The sequence below is a fragment of the Macrobrachium nipponense genome, chromosome 24 (genome assembly GCF_015104395.2).
Source record: "Macrobrachium nipponense isolate FS-2020 chromosome 24, ASM1510439v2, whole genome shotgun sequence".
Classification (NCBI taxonomy): domain Eukaryota; kingdom Metazoa; phylum Arthropoda; class Malacostraca; order Decapoda; family Palaemonidae; genus Macrobrachium; species Macrobrachium nipponense.
In genome coordinates this window covers 50,126,139-50,145,344 of record NC_061091.1, presented here as the reverse complement: position 1 = coordinate 50,145,344, position 19,206 = coordinate 50,126,139, and the positions used below count along the sequence as shown (strand labels likewise).

The 19,206-nt window shown below is 34.6% G+C and overlaps 2 protein-coding genes across 2 annotated transcripts in view; one reads left to right on the top strand and one right to left on the bottom strand.

Moving 5' to 3' along the window:
• LOC135205615 (uncharacterized) overlaps positions 1 to 19,206 on the bottom strand; it is a 30,941-nt gene that overhangs the window by 11,085 nt on the left and 650 nt on the right. The window lies entirely within an intron of this gene.
• LOC135205614 (uncharacterized) overlaps positions 18,571 to 19,206 on the top strand; it is a 141,333-nt gene continuing 140,697 nt past the window's right edge. The window contains exon 1 of the mRNA XM_064236406.1: positions 18,571 to 18,782. The gene's annotated coding sequence lies outside the window, so the exon portion shown is untranslated. The remainder of the gene's footprint in view (positions 18,783 to 19,206) is intronic.

The following is a 19,206-nucleotide window of genomic DNA, read 5'->3' as shown; positions in this document are numbered from 1 at the left end:
ACTGTCACGTATCAAGAAGGCAACAGTAAGTAAGAGCTTCATTTAACTACTTGTTTATTCAATAGAATTCATAGGATTAATGCATAATATAATACCAATTGGAGACGTCATGCGAATCTCCCTAGTGCAAGAAGCAGCTGGTGTTGCTGGATTTTGTAGTCTGTTTGAATGTAACAGTGATCGTTCTCTTTTTCAAGTGGAAGGCATTTTGTTAGAAAGAGATCTTAAATGTTGAGTAAATGTTTCAGTATTGCATTACGGATTTGTGAATATATACTATCTATTGGTAGATCTAGGTAATAACTCCGCGTCGAGTATTTCTTTAGAAATTACAGTTTCCTTTAGTATTTGGGTTGCATATTAAGAACTTACCGATATTTTTTGGGGTCGACTGTAATTAACCCCCAGGTGCTAGTTAAACACGGCGAAATACACTTGACGCCCCAATCCCTAGTGGCTGTCGTATTCGCCAGAACATTCGATGCAGTCCATGCGGAATTATTGCCTAGAATTACACACACTCACACACACACACACACACACACACACACACATATATATATATATATATATATATATATATATATATATATATATATATATATATACAAGGTAATTCTAGGCAATAACTCCGCAAGGACTGCAAGGAATGGACCAGCGAATACGAAAGCCACTAGGGAATGGCGGTATGGATTGAGCCGTCCAGTGTATTTCTCCGTGTTTAGTACTAGACCCTGGGGTTTAATGAAAGTCGACCCCCCTAAAAATTACGGTCAATTCATAATAAGCAATCCAAATACTATACGAATCTGTAATTTCCAAAGAAATACCCGACGCGGAGTTATTACCTAGATCTACTTATTTAAATTTGACAATGAAATTTATTTTGGTTTTATATTCTTTCTTTTGTGAAGCAGTCCTTTTGACGCTTGAAATGCGGAAGAGGCCAACTGTCCTTCGAATACTTGTTATGATGTTTACTTTTCTCTTTCCGTGCTAGACGTTAGCTGAGCAAAGTCATTCCATGAGAGTGATTTTTTTTTTATGGCCATGTCATCTCGTGTTACCCGCCCCCACCCCCTTTTTTTTTAATCGGCCTTGATACGAGTGGATTAAAATGTTCACTTCCTGTACCGGAAATACCATGAAACATATCTTCCTCCTTCCCGAGTAAGATGCTCACTTACACTTCCTCCTTCCACTTAGCCTATAATAAAAGATTAATATGGTAAATAAAGCTTGGACAAGAAAGCCGATTCGCTTAGCAACGGAGGATATCCGAGGAAATCGGAATAAATCACAAAGACTTCTCCGTTCAAGCGAATATACAAGCTGTCTAAACATTGCGCAACTAGCGTCCACAACGTAGCGGAACCTGTAGTATGCGCCTACGTGTTTGGGTTGTACTACCAAGCGCGCAATTACGCTGACAGATCGCAGTGTACGTCACGTTGTTTCCCGCGTGCGTTGGTGACTAGTAAAGAACATTCCTTTATCATACCAGCAGTGGCTAATCTTTATAGGATGGCGATGTACGAATCATCACTCGATTTTTAGGCGTGTTACGTATGGGAGGAGTCTTGCTTTATTTTCATACAACAAGAATAAATATATATATATATATATATATATATATATATATATATATATATATTATCCCTAGGGGTTTATCCCCAAATCAAAAGTTAATGTCTTGTTCCGTTCTCTGGAGCCCGCCCAGTTAGAAGCGGATTAATGTGTTATATATATATATGTGTGTGTGTGTGTGTGTGTATAACTATATATACATATATATATATATATATATATATATATATATATATATATATATATATATATATATATATATATATATATATATATATATATATATATATATATATATATATATATATATATATATATATATATATATATATATATATATATATATATATACATATATATATATATATATATATATATATATATATATATATATATACATATATATGTATATATATATATATATATATACATATATATGTATATATATATATATATATATATTATATATATATATATATATATATATAGAGAGAGAGAGAGAGAGAGAGAGAGAGAGAGAGAGAGAGAGAGAGAACGAACTATTGCACCATTGTCATATAATTAAATTATGGGTTTAATTAGTTTAGAAGCAAGCAGTAATTACCGTTATACTCATGAGGTTCCGATCTGCAGCTGGTGAATGATTCGCGAGATACTTGAGAGTAAGTTCCTTTACCAAAATATTTTGAACGGTTAAATTTTCTTGTCTAATCGATATAACCGTAAAATTAGCATAGCTATTATATATATATATATATATATATATATATATATATATATATATAATGTTCGTGTGTGTATAGTGCCTGTGATGTGTTGTTTGTAATATTCCTAATAATGATGAAAAATTCAGAAAAGCCGACTTGTTATAGCACTTTAGTATCTATTTCTTGTTGGAAGTATACGAAATTGTTTGGAATATTTATCATGATCCACATAATGCTTAGAGCACATAAGTGTCTAGGAACTGATAGTGAAGGAATGTGAGTTATCATTCATCTGGAAGTTAGGCCTCAATAGGACGAATTTCCTGCCTTTCGGGAAACGTGTTTGTAAAGCTTTGTCATTTGCCAGTGAACACACAGTCCACGAATAGCGACCTTTTCGGTTAAAGGAAAAGGCAGGTTTTAGTTAACTAATGAGTGGCCAGGTGAAGGCAGAGTGTCCGAGAAGCAGCGGCAAAGAAAGCAAGTAAAAATAGTTTTGCTGTGCACAGCGTACAATCAAGGCCACCGAAATCAGATCTATCTTTCTGCGGTACGGTATAATGCTGTATGAGCCGCGACCTGTGAAACTCTCAGACGACCGTGGTGGCCTGTGTTGTTGCGTTGCCAGAAGCACGTTCATGGCTAATTTGAATCTTAAATAAAATAAAAACTACACAAGGGACGGGGAGGATTTGTTTCGTCTCTTAACTCGTAAAGGAAAACGTTGACGGTGTTCAAGATGAAATATATAGTCTTGGCGCCTTGAATTAAAGACTATAACACTAGTAATATCCTTTTTACTAATGGACCTTAATATCCACGTCCGATGAGGTCTGGTTCGTTGGGTCCATGCCAGGCCTCTTTTTCAAGTAAGCATTAATTATAATTTCGACTTAAAACCACTTTTATAAACAGAGGACCTGCTGGCTTCTTGATTTCGTAACGACTGAACGGAATGAAGTTTTAATACCAAAATTCCTTAAATCCCCTTTGTTAAATTTTTCACTTTACCCAAAAGTCACGAAAATATTGCTTCGTAATATTGGGAATTTAACTTGTTTAATTAATAAGTATGTTAAGTCATTCTCCGCAGTTGCATTTTCAATTCAAGGTCAAACTGTCGTATCATTCATGCTACGATTACTAGCTTCTTAATTTATTTACTTATTGCATCATAACGAATTTAAAGAAAATTTTGTTCATTAGCTTTTGTTGGTTTGTCCGTATTCGTCACCTCATTACTAATGTTATTTTGTTATTGTTGACGATGTACACACATTCAAATATCCAAATAAAGAATGGACTACAGAGATAAGGTTCTTCAGAAAAAGGAATATATACAAATTATGCAAAGATAAGAAAAAATCCTATATATGTTCCCTTGATAAGCTAATTGCCAAAACAAACTTTGTATTTGTCAAGGCTGTAATGTTTTTGCACTGTTGCAATGGATCATTTCGGCAGCTTGAAGGGACACGCCGTAAATAATGATATGGTATTGCAACAGTCATTTGTAACCTGGGACCCGTTCTTGTTCGGTGTATGGGTGATTGTATGGGAAGATTTTGTAAGCCAATTATTTCCCCCATTCCCCTTTTTGTTTTTATTGCATTTTCGACCTTGAGCTAGACAGGTATCAAGTTGACTTAACCTACCGGCCTTCATGTTAAAAAGATTACTTTTCAAGAACAGAATTTTTGCCCTCTTTCTCTTGAGAAAGGCTTCGTAAGATATTGTCACGTGTCGTTCTTATTTATTGCTCATTTTTCGGTCAAGTGGCATCAGTTTCTCAATACCCAGACCCTCGAATTTTATTGAGGCAAAAATTCAGCAGGACAAGATGTAGTACTATAAATTTATTCTTTTAGAAGTTATCATCTTGTGCCCTTATTCCCTTATTCTTGTCTTTTAACGTTGAATTGAGGATCTAGATTGAATTTTTTACGTACATAGACACATACCATATATATATATATATATATATATATATATATATATATATATATAAATACATACATACATATACAGATCAGGTAGGCAGGAGGAGGAGGAGGCCGCAGTATGCATCAAGGACGGGTGACTGGTAAAGAGCTAGTTATCAAGTAAGCTAACATTTATTCGTAACCCGTTTAGTAGCATCATGTTACATTATCAAGGCAATAAAAGGTCAATAAAAAACAAAGCACATGGAAAAATTCCATAAAACATTTCTGTCTTGGGCCAAAGTAGCCATTCTTACGAACTGCCTATTCTTGAATCTCTCTATCAAGCATTTATCGCCCAAACTGAACTCGCACACTTCCTCTGTTCAACTGTACTTGGCCTAAATGATTTTTTGTTTTCTTTGCTTTTTACTCACCGTACTGTATTTACTTAGTCTTCAACTTTCCATATGACAGGTGCTTTTTTTTAACTCTAGTGTTTTTGTAAATACTTCTTAAGTTTTATGTGTAATTTAAATTCATGTTTTAATTTCTATTGTTTTATGTAATTTTTTCATGTGCTTTAATTTTTTATTGTTGTTTTGTAGCATTGATGATGTAGCATGATGTTACGAAACGCGTTGGCGAATAAATGTTATCTTACTATATATATATATATATATATATATATATATATATATATATATATATATATATATATATATAAATGACTGGTAAAAATGTTCTGTTTACAACAGAATTCCATCTAATAAAAGGAGCCCATAAAAACACCAAAATATAGAGAGAAAAGTACTATATTTCAGAGACTGCTGTCTCTCTCTTCTGGTATATGAAAGAGAAAAGTTTACAGAAAAGGTGGCATTTATACCAAGAGATCCATCCACAGGTAAGCCAATTTACTATGAGATTCAGGGTCTCTGTAACACGGTTTTTTGGACTTTGCTCCTTGTCAAAGCATCGGATGTAGCTGAAAGTTGACATATGTATATTTTACAACCACACACAAATTTTTTCAGCATTATCAATAACCTAAACCCGATAGTTTTAATTTTTATAGAGTAAAAATGATCTAGCGGCCGACGCCATGGCCAATGATTACGAGCCAAGAGTCAAAAAACATTCATTACGTAAGCAAGGTAAACAAACACCTTTTGACTAAATGTTGCCCCGCCCATCCACCAGACAGAAATTCCATCGGCTCTGAAACCCAAAGACTTTATGAATGGCGGAACGATACATAGATGTGGGTGGGGTATCAGTGCTAGCGTAGTAATATTACTGTAGCATTAGTGCCGCAACAGTATAGCAGTAATATACTTGAATTAAACGTTTAGGCCATCTGCTGGGATCCTTGAGGATCATTTAGCACTTCTTACAACTACTCGAGAAATTAGTTTTTATAGCCAGAAGTTAAATTTTCTAATCCAACAATGCCCATGGTAGCCTTCAGTGTTATCCTGAATTATAAGAGGCGAAAGTGGGTGGAGCCTCATGAAGTCACCATTCTGACGATAATTATTGGTGAAGGTTCAAAGCCAATATACGGTACCGGCTATTTTTTTTTCAGTAGATAGGTAGATAGCCAATAAATAAAAATTGCTTGACATTGGATATAGCAGTTATCAAATCAAGCTTGTCTACTATGTTTTTGATAATTACCAACTATTCCCTACATCTTGTCAATCTGATTGTGACCTATAAAGTAGACTGTAATTTCTTTGGAAACTTATTTTGGGAGTTAGAGTAATAATTGAAGTGTTTTTGTATTTATTAACATATTTTGTTGGTTTGTTCATTATGACAATTATCAGTGGAGAGGTTCCAGAGTTCATAAAGGTGTACTGCTTTGCTTGTATTTAAATTTGTTTGTCATTGTTGCCAGAGGTTTAGCCTTCGTTACGTATAGCCAATCATCCATCGAGAAAGAGTTACGTAACGAGTGCGTTCGAAACCTTTTCTCTGAGTAAGTTGGACCGTCTTCAAAAAAGGTCACTTTTACATTATAAGTACCAAATTTATTCAACCTACGTAGTGCAGAATACACTCAAAATTTATGTGTTGATCTAATATGTATTCTGAATAAGCGTTATATTTATGAAATGCATAGATAAAAAGTTATTGCGAAAAAACCGTGTTACAGAGGCCCTGAATCTCATAGTAGGTTACCCCCGCTGATAATAATCTTCCTTTAATCTTCTTAAGCGTTGGTTGAATGAAAACCTCGTCGATCACATCTGAAACCCATTCTCCTTTTGAGATGTTCATTACCTGCCTCTCCTTTATCAAGGCCGATTCCATCATTTGACTCTTGTACCGGCAGTTGCTGCTATAAATTATACGTGACAAATTCCAGTTTATTCTATAGTTATGTTCATTTATATGGTTGAAAATAGCTGAGTTCTGTTGTCCATTCCTAACTGACCGTTTTTGTTGTATTAATATCTTGAGAAGTGATTTTCCTGTAAATCCGATGTAGGATTGGTCACAGTCGTGGCATGGGATTTCATAAACCCCTGTGTCCTTGGGGAATGTCTTTTGTTGGACGTTAATCAGGAATTTGGCAAAGGTGCTTGGGTGAGTAAATGCAAAAGGGTTAGATTTTCCGTGGGTCTGAGTCACTGTCTTAATGCGTCCAGGTGAGGAATTTTTATTTTATTGTTGGGTGTCTCTTTGGTCTTGTTTTGAGGGGGTCGGTAGAAAATTACGTTTGCTTTGTGAATTGCTTTCTCAATTATATGGTCAGGATACTTTAAAGACGAAAGTTGTTTACGAATTGGTTCAAATTCTTTTTCCAGGAAATCTGGGGAACAAGTTCGTAAGGCTCTTAAGAACAGGTTGCTGGCTACACCTATCGTGATAGCGATGTCGTGATAACTAAGGTAGTGAATATATGAAAGAAAGAACGTTGGTTTTCTGTATATGGTAAATTTATATTCTGTCGTGTCTCTGATTATTAAAACATCAAGAAAAGGAATTTTGTTGTCTGTTTCCCATTCAACTTTAAACTTGATGCTGGGCACTAATGCGTTTAATTTTGAAAGGAATATATATATATATATATATATATATATATATATATATATATATATATATATATATATATTATATTACATTATTTATTATATATTGTGTATGTATATATATATATATGTATAGTTTTTGTTTAACAAAGTTTTATTATAACGTGTTGAACTGTCGGTAAGGTGTCTTAACTGATACAGTAAAAGGTAGAAATGTACAAATATACGAAGAAAACTGAGGAAATCGCATAAAGATGGCAGCCATAGCATATTCATGATAGTAGGTCAGACATATTGACAGTCATTACGACCAATGAAGGATCTATACTTATATTCAATTGGTTGGGTTCAATCGATCACACTTGCCTCGTGGGTTCCACACCACACCCTTAATCGTCGAGTAGTAAGTAATTTGTTCCCTAACGTTTTAATGCGCAGAAGCGTGGACGTGTACATGCGCTCGTATCTCCTTGGAGTGGATGTCTGCTATTAACCATAACAGTAGAGCGAGACAGCTCTGCAATCAAAGTTAACCTTTTCTTCCGAAAACTTCTTCAGCGTTTGTTTACCTGCGCGCGCCGTGTTTGGAAGGGCCATTGCCTATAATGTGTGTGTATGAGAGAGAGAGAGAGAGAGAGAGAGAGAGAGAGAGAGAGAGAGAGAGAGAGAGAGAGAGAGAATCCATAACTAATGTATAAAGTAAAGAAAAAATAGATAATTTAAAAGACATAACTAGACAGACTCTGCGTCTAGTTATCTATTCTTTTCATATTTCGTCAACATTACTTGAACTTGGTTGTTTTAAACGTGTTGATGGATCAACTTCATGGTCTGCGGTCACCCTGACAATCGTTCATGGTAGTTTGTCAGATTGTTTCCCATACTATGACGACGTAGAGCGTGGTTTAAGTTTACTGGCATCTATATTGTTGAAGTATTAAGCGAGATAAGAATTTATACTGACAGCAATCAGTTTCATCTGGTTTCTTCAGGGGTGTAATGAGATCTCATTTTTGTAACATGAGCTATTATTGGAAACATTGCTCACATAAGTAAATGCCAAGCATGGAATCTTGTTTTGTGAGTGTCTTATGTTGAGGGGCAGACTTGGCACGAAATTCATTCAATTTCCGAGGATAGCATAATGTAAGTAAAATCATGATTACTTAAGTGGAGAATAAGGGTGCATGAAAGAGAGAATGTCTTGCTTGGAAGCAACTGACTTCTATATCGTTTACCCTGCATTCCGTATCTTTTGGTTGTTCTCACAAAAATGAAAAATTCCCAACTTTTCCCTCTTTGATAAGGAATCTTTTATTGTTCTTTGTCTGAGAAATCTTACGGCATTAACATCTAAGTGAAATAGTTCTTTTAACTAATCTGACCTGAAGTAGTAACTTATGATTTCTTCATTTTTTTTACAGTTCTTGAGGATCAAGGAATGTGACGATACTGAAGATGATGGTGAACTTCATAAAAGAGCCACTTACACCTCAATGGAACCATTCGACAAGGCTTCACTTTTTATAGAATCGAGAGGTAGGTTTCGAGTTTCTTTGTAGACAACGTAGGTATGAGTTTATTATTATTATTATTATTTTCTTTTCTTTTTTGTCTCTCACATTCCTCCAATTCGACTGGGTGATATTTATAGTGTGGGGTTCCGGGTTGCATCCTGACTCCTGGGGAGTCCATCACTTTTCTTACCCTGTGTGCCGTTTCTAGGATGACACTCTTCTGCATGAGTCCTGGAGCTACTTCAGCTTATTATTATTATTATTATTATTATTATTATTATTATTATTATTATTATTATTATTATTATTATTATTATTATTATTATTATTATTATTTTATAGGTAGTGGCTATTTCCTTGTAACCCAACGATTTGTTGAGCCTGAGTCTTTTGTATTGGTGTATGCATTTTTATATATACACAGTTATGGAAGTTTACTGTTTAATTGCTACAGTTTCCCACATATTGCAACGTCAGACGGGCCTTATAGTTCCGTGCAACACTGATTTTTTGTATGGATAATGCGGCACTTTCACAACAACATAACCAGTTGTCAAAGAATCGTTGCTTTCAATGATGTCAGTATTCTGATGTCCAACCCCAAAATAGCACAATGAACTCATGTAAATATTTTCAAATGTACTTTGAGCTCGGTTTCAGTGCTCTCTTGTGGTGAGGATATTTTCTTTTCCTGTAATGCGAAAGGATTTTATTCCCAAAATCTAAAATGAGCTTTTGAATTTATCAGAATCGCTTCAGCGCTTCCGCAATGTTTTCAAGTCTAAAAAAGGCATTTTGCTGGTCACTGTGGACGATGAGATGACTCGAAGGAGCCTTCAGACATAATTGGATGTTTATAGGTTCCGTCAGCTTCCGCGATGCTGGCGTTTTAATGCCATTATGAAAGCGCATTATTTTCCTGTGTTGTTTCCTGGCCCATAATGGATTGTCGAGAATATTTCTAATCTATTTTGCAATACTTTCGTTTTTTATATTGTGAAACCTTTAGGGAAATAGAATATTGTTTGGTACCACAATTCCTATTTGTGCTGATGGTAAAAAGGCACTTTTGAACTGGGTAAAAATGACAACGGTAATGATGGTGATAATTGCAATGGTACTGATGGAAATATTAGGGACAGCAAAAGCAGTAATAAAGGAAATTTGCCATAATTACAAAATGCTCGAATGAGGAGCCCAATAAGCACAGATGCTACGACGCCCAAATATTTGCCTCGCATTGCAGTCGTTTAGAGAGTGCGTTGTTGCGACAGATTGAATAATCGTCCTTCCGATTGTTCCTCTTAAAAGAACATCAGCCGGAATGAGCTTCCTCCCTCAACCCCCAACCACCTCTCTCTCTCCTCTCTCTCTCTCTCTCTCTCTCTCTCTCTCTCTCTCTCATTGTCGTCTCCGCGTAAGCCCCGCCCACCTCCGTTAAATGCACAACTGCATTAGTCTCAGCACCTGAAGGTCGTCAATGCCTAAGTCGCGAAAGTAAAAGTGTCGTTGGGTTCGTGGGACGTGGTCATGATGTGTAGTTTTGTTTTGTAATGTTTGTGCTTAGTTTTGCTTTCATAATAATATGCGCCTGTTGTTGTTTAGGATGTTGATTGGGGGATAAAGACAACGGCTGTCTTCTGTAACGTATACCAATGTCAGAAGATAAAGTTATGATCTTTAGTACCAACATTCGCTCTCTCTCTCTCTCTCTCTCTCTCTCTCTCTCTCTCCGGCCTCGTGCATAAAAGCTAACATGACCTGTCATCTTAAGGAGTGAGTTACGTGCCAAGTTGTTTGACAACTGTTGTGGGTCGCAGCTAGAGTAGAGTAGAGTAGACGAGCGTGTTACTCTCGATGTGATTCGGAAGTCACGTAAAGCCGTTGATCCCGTTGCTGAATAACCACTGGTTCCATGCAACGTAAAAACACCATAAAAAAAAAATACACGTGCGTGTTATTTGCTCCGTCAAAATGTGTACCAAAAAACGGGAGGGGCTCGACGAGGTGATCTTCGAAACCATTCATAACATATTGTCTTTTTCTCCGCTTCCAAGAAATACACTACAGATCAGCGGCCCAGTAAGCGTTATGTGTTAACTACAGCTGATCAGCTTGATTGCGAGACGTGTAAATGTCTTGTTGTGACAGAAGTTTTATGGCGTGAAGGTCTCGCTGATAAGTGAAATGCAACAGGTATTATTTACACGTGGAATAACTTTAATTTCATGCCTACTTCAGTATTTTCTTCGTCATATGACAGGCTGGTTTTCTACGCTTCTATTTTTGCACAAATTGAAAATCGTGCACATCTCGGTCTGTCGTTTTTTTTAATTTTAAAATTGAACTGCTACTAGTACCAATACTTCTGCTGGCTACTACTACTACTACTACTACTACTAATGATAATACTAATGAAGTATTTTGTCCAAAGAAACCTCCATCTCAAGCACTGAAATTAACGTAATATAGTAAACCGGATTTCTTGTACAGTATTTCAGTTGAAAATAGCTTTTCCGCCATAATTTTTACTTCCACCAATTGAACTATGTGGAATGGCGCCTGTTATCTGCGTTTTACGGCAAAGATAAGAAATTACTGAGCATGCTAACCAAATGTCAATTAGTTGGTAAAATGCTGAAACTTGCAGCTGGGTAGTATCGATTTCAAACCACTCGGGTCTGACATATTCAAATGGAACGTATTCTTTCCATCCGTGTGAACTACGAATGGGCCGGGGGTAGGCGTAGGTGAGTGAGTCAGTCTATAGACTCACGAATGCTGTAATCTGTACATATTCCTTGACTTTTATTTATTTATTTTTTATTCTTTTTTATCGTAATGAGAACCCACTTCAAAAACTTGATTGTTGAAACGTGCAGTGGTACCTACAACAGATTCTGGGCACTTAGTAAAAGATAGTAACATTATTATTTGCAAATTTCTTGCAAGTACTCTGTTCTCCAGACTGTAACCTTCTCATTAACGGTAAGTTCCGTTTTCCGCACATATTGCTGTTTGATTTGAAGTTTCTCATATCTGTAGTATTTATTTTCATTAATGTGCACTTCAGCTTCTAAAAGAAGTACCACCATGATGAGCAAATCCCACGCCTTCCTTTAGGAATCTTTCTCTTGAGGGACGGAGGAGGACAATGGCTGTAAATGTAAATATTAAATGAAGGATTTCCTGTAGCTAGTGATCCTTCCTTGTTCTTCAGAAGGTGTTAATTACTCCTCGTTTGTCAGTGGCCTTGGGTTGGAGGCGTGTTCTCGGTTCAAGGTATTTTAGTGACTGAGGGTTTCCGGGATTTGTAGTAACCCTATCTTGATATTACGGAGATAATGACTGTTGTTGAAAGAAAGGTATAGTAGGAAAGAAGGAATTCAGGGAGGATAATGAAAGTTATTTTTATTCAAGGTTATGGTTGTTTCTAGGATCTGAATATTGTTTTTTTCATCGAAACATATATATATATAATATATATATATATATATATATATATACGCATTCACACGCAAACGTATATATATATATATATATATATATATTATATATATATATATATATATATATATAGATATATATATATATATATATAATATATTATATATATATATATATATATATATAATATATATATATATAATAATATATATAATATATATATATATATATTATATATATATATATATATATATATACACGCACTATATAGAGATATATATAGATATATAGATTTATATTTATTATATCTCTATATATATATATATTAGTATATAGATATATCTATATATATATAATATATATATATAATATGTAATATAGTATATATATATATTTAATATATATATATAATATATATATATTTTATAATATATTATTATATATATATAATTATATATATATATATATATATATAATATATATTAATATATATATATATATATATATATATTATCTATATATATATATATAAACATTCACACGCACACGTGTGTATATATATATATATATATATAATATTATGTATATATATATATCTAGTATGATATCTATATTATAGATATTGTTATATTATTGTGTTATACCATATATATGTAGATAATATATATATATGATATATAATATAGTATATGATATATATATATATATATATATGACATATATAGATATATATATATATAGATATTTATAGTATATATATAAATATATATATCATATAGATATATATATATATATATATATATATATATATATAATAAAATTATATTATAATATATAGTATATATATATATTCACACGCACACGTGTATATATATTATATATATATATATATATATATGTATAGTATTTGTATATCATATATATATATATATATACTATATATATATATATATATATATATATATATATATATATATATATTTATATATAATTGTGTATACATATATATATGTATTATGTATATATATATATATTTCTATATAGTGTGATATATATATATATATGTATATATATTATATATATATATATATATATGCATAATGTACAATGTATTTGTATTTGTTTTATATAATGTACTTCATTAAACATTTGGTGTTCCCTATGCACAGGCTTATTTTTTGAAGCATATAACACGTCATTAGGTGTTGCAAATTTGTTTCGAAACCGTAGAAGCTGAAAGTGCTCCATGACCGGATCTGTTTCCTGAACTTTCCGAAGCGATTTTTCTCAGTGGCGTATTGCGTAAAAACAATGTCATGTCTTTTTATGGCAATTTTAAGCTCTCGTGAAGTGTAACGCTTCATCATGGTAATCGTTTAATTCATGTCATTACGCTGGGTTAGTGAAGTGCTAATAATGAATTAGCATGAGTGATCGCCATTAGTGTGTCATACTATTTCGCTCTTCATTGGATGGCAAGCAGCGATGCTTGTCGTCTCTCTCTCTCTCTCTCTCACTCTCTCTCTCTCTCTCTCTCTCTCTCTCTCTCTCATACTTCCGAAAAGCGAAGGATTCATCGTAGCTTTAGTGTGAAATGTGTGCCGACGATGAAGAGGCAAAAAAATGTTTTCCTTATATTGAAGGTTTCTAGGTTAACGTTTTTTTTATGACAGCAGATGTGGGAATGGTAAGAAATTTCTGTTAAATGGAAAGTCTTTCTATATTGCAGGCGCTTCTGGACATGTACAGATGTACAATATTTATATAGATTTTATGAATTATTTATATATTAATTATATTAATTATATTATATATATATGTATTATGTATATGTATTTGTATTATATATGTATATGTATATGTATGTATATATATAGTTATATATATGGATATGTATATGTATATGTATAGTATATATATATTTATATATATATGTATATGTATATGTATGTATATATATATATGTATATATGTATGCATATATATGTATATATATGTATATATATACATATATATATATATATATATATATATATATATATATATATATATATATATATATATATATATATATATATATATATATATATATATAATGTGTGTATGTTCACAAAGATATATAAAGAATGTGATATATTTTACAAATTGCTCTTTTCAAACTTTGTTTACATGACGATCGTAAAGCAGAGGAGTATGTTCTAAGGAATAAACCTGACGCTGTAATTCAACCTTGAAACCTGACCCCTATGCAGCCGTTGTTGCATTTCGCTTTCAGTTAAACTTTTGAGGTTTGATACAGAATTGGTGATCTTTTGCACTATATATCTTAGGGTACAGTGAAACTAAGCAATCTACTCAGCATGTGTTGCATTACATCCGAAGTCTATATATCGCAAAGTGTCTGTATTCTTTATAATGCAATGTAATTATGAATAATAGCACTCTGTATGTTTCAGAGTGCATCTTAATTATAGCCTGATAGAGAGAAAAGGCCACCTATTGCAAACAGTTTGACTTCGGTGCCACTCGGGTGTCTGTTCTCTGTAGTGTATTAATTGCAAGAGTAGGGGGTTATTATTTTTTAAGCAAGATCTGTGGTCCGATTAAAGTTTGGCAATGAGTTTGCTGCCTAGGTATGAGCTTAGTGCAACTTGTTTGTCACGGTCGAGAGCAGGTTGTCTCGCTATTGAGCTGTACTAATACTGTAGTCTTCCTGCGATGGTTTAATAGGCATGTGCACTTGAATGAGAAATTAGTCATCTATAGCAATACATGATGACTTAAAAGTTGCAGTGATTTATGGATACGTTATGCTTACTTATAATGACTTCCATTTGTCACTCTTTACCTTCGCTCTTAGCAATCGTATGCAACATCTGCCATTACCAGCAACTTTGTAATCGCCGTGATTGTCTTATTTGTAATTGACTGCTTACCCGTCAGTTTGTCTAATGCTTGTTGCATAATTTCTGTGGGCTTATATTTTGTAATACCTGGATAATCATGCGTTAGACTTTTACTGTATACACCTAGATTTTATTGTTAAACTTGCGCTATGATACTTTACTCTTCGTTGCCAAGTTCTTTTCAACTATTTATACCTATTTAGTAATTGTTTTTACCTATTTTTTTTATGAACTTAGAGGCAGAATACCTATAGCTCAGGATGTCCTCCGGTTTAGGACGGTAGACCTTTTATCTCAACTATATATGGTATTTTAGTAGGGAAAAATGTCTCGTGGGATAAAGTTGCTAGACCCATACCCTTCTTTCTTCCTGGATGTGACACCATAATTCGCCACCTACCAAATACCCAATTCACTGCATACAGTTTTCCCTTTTGGAAGGGGAAGCGTCAGATGTGTATCGCAATCTTCTTCTCAAAAAGATTTTGGTGTTGACTCTCTGAGTATCCTCATTAATATTTCATGTGCGGTTTAAAAGTACTCAAAACTGGGATTTATATATGCAGATATGGAGGCATTGCATGTTACTGTTTAAAGAATGAAGCGTGTAAATGTTTTAGGTCTATAATGATGCTGTGGTTATTCAGACATCGGCGTTACGTTACTTTTGACTACAAGTTCCTCGTTGGACGAGTGGGTTACGTGCTCGCCTACCAATTCGGTAGTCGCGAGTTCGATTCCCCGCTCTGCCAACGAACCAGAGGAATGTATTTCTGGTGATTAGAAATTCCTTTCTCGATATAATGTGGTTCGGATCCCACAATAAGCTGTAGGTCCCGTTGTTAGGAAACCAATTGGTTCCTAGCCACGTGAAAATATCTAATCCCTCGGGCCCTCCCTAGGAGAGCTATTAATCAGCTCAGTGGTATGGTAAATCTAAGATATACTTAACTTTTACTTTTGGCTGAGAGTTGAATTGAGCATCAGTCGAAACAGTCGCCTGCCATTCATGTGGTTCAGGAAAGATGACATAAGTATTCCTTTATCAGATTACTAACCCGTTTCAATGGCGTTTTGGGCACAATCGCGACCCACTGCTGCTTGCAACAGATTCCCGATGTCAATGCCTCTGTAGATAGTCAGAATGTTTGTGCGTCTTAAGAGATCTGTCTTTCGTTTTGGGATCACCCTTCCAAGTACAGATCAGACATAGTTTTTTCTGGCATTCTGTGACTGATGTGCCCAGAACTTGTTAGCCCTTGACATTCAATGAGGGGCAACGAGATAAACCAAGATGAACTCACTGATAAGAAAAGCTTTGCTTTACGAATTGTTTTGCATCAGATATAATTAGATGAAAGTCATTGCCGTTTGCAGTAGGTAGAGCAGACGCTCGGGACTTGACTTTTTTTTTATATGAGTGTACATTTGAGCAAGATTCAGCCGTTGTGTTGTAAGATCCAAGTCAAGCTTCAGATTTAGAGGAAACTCCGCCGTGAAATTCTTCTGCATTAAAGTGTGTTGGTTTGGTTACGTAACAGGGTGACTCGAGCCTATCGTTTGTGCGTTCAGTCTTCACTTAAGAATTTCTTCATCGCCGTCGTCATGTTGGTTAACCAGCCATTGCTCGCTAGTTAAGTCTGTTTAACGTGTGTTAGGGCGCACACGCATTCTCTCTCTCTCTCTCTCTCTCTCTCTCTCTCTCTCTCTCTCTCTCTCTCTCTCTCTCTCTCTCTCTCTCTCTCACGCACATATGTCTTCGTCCTCCAGAAACTTTAATATATTTGCAGATAAACCGTTTAGGATACCAGAAATAATTTTGAATTATACAACAGCATTCCTGTAAAAAGTTAGTCTCTGAAGCTTGTACTTTGTCCTTGTTGTTTACCAGTTTTGATTGACACTATTTACACGACAATACTCTTATCTGATATTCCTCATAAACTCGGCGAACGATGATTGATATTTGTGATTTTGAAATGAGAATTATGGGCACCCCCTCCCCCACAAAAGGCATGATCCGATCTCCAGCTTACTAGGGACGTGTGCAAGATTTTCCCCTCACGCATAAGTTGTAAACATTATATTACTTACTTTTAACGTAAATTAAAGTAAATACGTTGTATTTCATTAGAAATAATGTTCGCCGTACTATTTAACATGCACACTATTTTTTAACATAAATCATACAAATATCCTATCCTAAAATCCCTGTATCTTTAACTCAACGTGAAACATCCTTTTCAGACCTTTTTGTGCTCTTCCATAGACCATTCCTACCCTGCTCCCGCCAGCAACAGCACGCAACAACAACAAAGTAGTTTGTAGGCTTATTCCCCGAGTAAGCGAAAATATTCACTAATTGTAAGTGTGTGTTGTGTAATCGAGATAGTGAGGGTGCATGTACGTATAATGAACATTGCCTGTATATGTACGTATAGTAAGGTGCGGGTATATTCAGTACCTATCACATCCTCGAGAGGCTCGAGTTAACGATAAAAGTATATAATTAAGGTAATTTGAAACTTGGTGATGCAGTTAAGTCTGGTATTTTTAAGGTAACATGAAATTAACGTATCGGTTTGAATGTCGCAAAAGTATTCGCAAAAGTATAACAGTTTCGTGTAACTTTCATGTACGTACGTGAAGTTAAAATAAAAAAAAAAAAAAGTCAAATCTGGATCGCACTGAAGCCCGCTGTATCCATGTGTGGGACATGGCATGTTCCCTCATCTTAAAGAAAATTGTAAACGAAATGAGGAATGATTAGCCAGCAGTGACCGAGGGTAGCGGTGGCAACTGAGAGCCAGTAATTCCGTTGACTTATGCCTAAAAATTACTTATTGCCAATCGTATTGATGCAACCCAAATCGGTGCCACACGGAACGCCTTTTCTGGAACCTTCCAGCACCTTTCCCCTGGAAGTTGCACCACGTGGACGATTGATGCCACTTCAGTTCATTATCGTGCGACAATACCTTAATGAGCGTCCTTGAGACCAAATTGCATGATGTTTCGTAGTAAAGAACCACTAAAGATTTTTACTAACATCAATAATAATGAATCATATTTTATAGATATAGAGGCGGACAGTTAGTACCATTTAGCACGTTATTGCAACTCTACTCCATACCACTGGAGGCCTGTATCGCCAAATGCTCTGAAATGGCTATAAAATTGGGTACTTGTGAAATGGTATAAGATGCGGAAAATCTCCAGAGAACGTGCATTTGCAACACCTACTTTTTCCAGTTACTTTATGCGATACATACACAATCACACATTTAAACATCACACGTTTTTACAACTGCATGTAATGGTCTCCGTGATCCTACCAGACGTGCGCGGCAAAGGATTCATTGTGGTGGTCGTTGGTTTGGACTCGAATCTTAGCAACCAGTTTGTCTGTGTCTGGTGTAGGCAGCGAAGTTGCGTCCACTCTACGGGCGGTCATACTCAATGGAGCCGTTCATTCATTCATTCACACATTAATCTTGCATCATTTATTATGCCAAATGGTATCATCTGGAGAGTTCTTACCACTCTCCTCAACGCAGGACAACGTGACACATATAGTGTCTTACTCTAAGAAGTGTCGTACTGCTTACGACCGTGGAAGATGATCATTTGGTTGTGGAAAAAGGCTGGTAAATCGGTATTTGGCACAAGTGATTTAGTTGAATTTTCTTGAAGCAAAAACCATTTCTTTTTCTTTGTCGAAAGCTTTGTCATTTGTATTAATAAATTTAAGTAATTTATTCCGCACTAACACTTTCTACGTGACCCCTGACAAACGCACTGCACATGCTTACATAAAACTGTTATAAATAGATAAATAATGAAGAAATAGATGGAATTTGATGTTCTTTTTAATTATTTGTTGTGATTTTTTTACATTTCTTGATATATATTTGCACCCAATTTTCGTATTAAGTTATTTAAAAAAATCAAATATTTATAATGCATAATTTTCGGTGATTTATGTAGGCCAGAACGGTTTAGTTGAATGTTTCATTTGAAAATTTAAATTTTTTTTAATTAGCTGTTTGCTTTAATAACAGTCATGATCTCTTGTCATA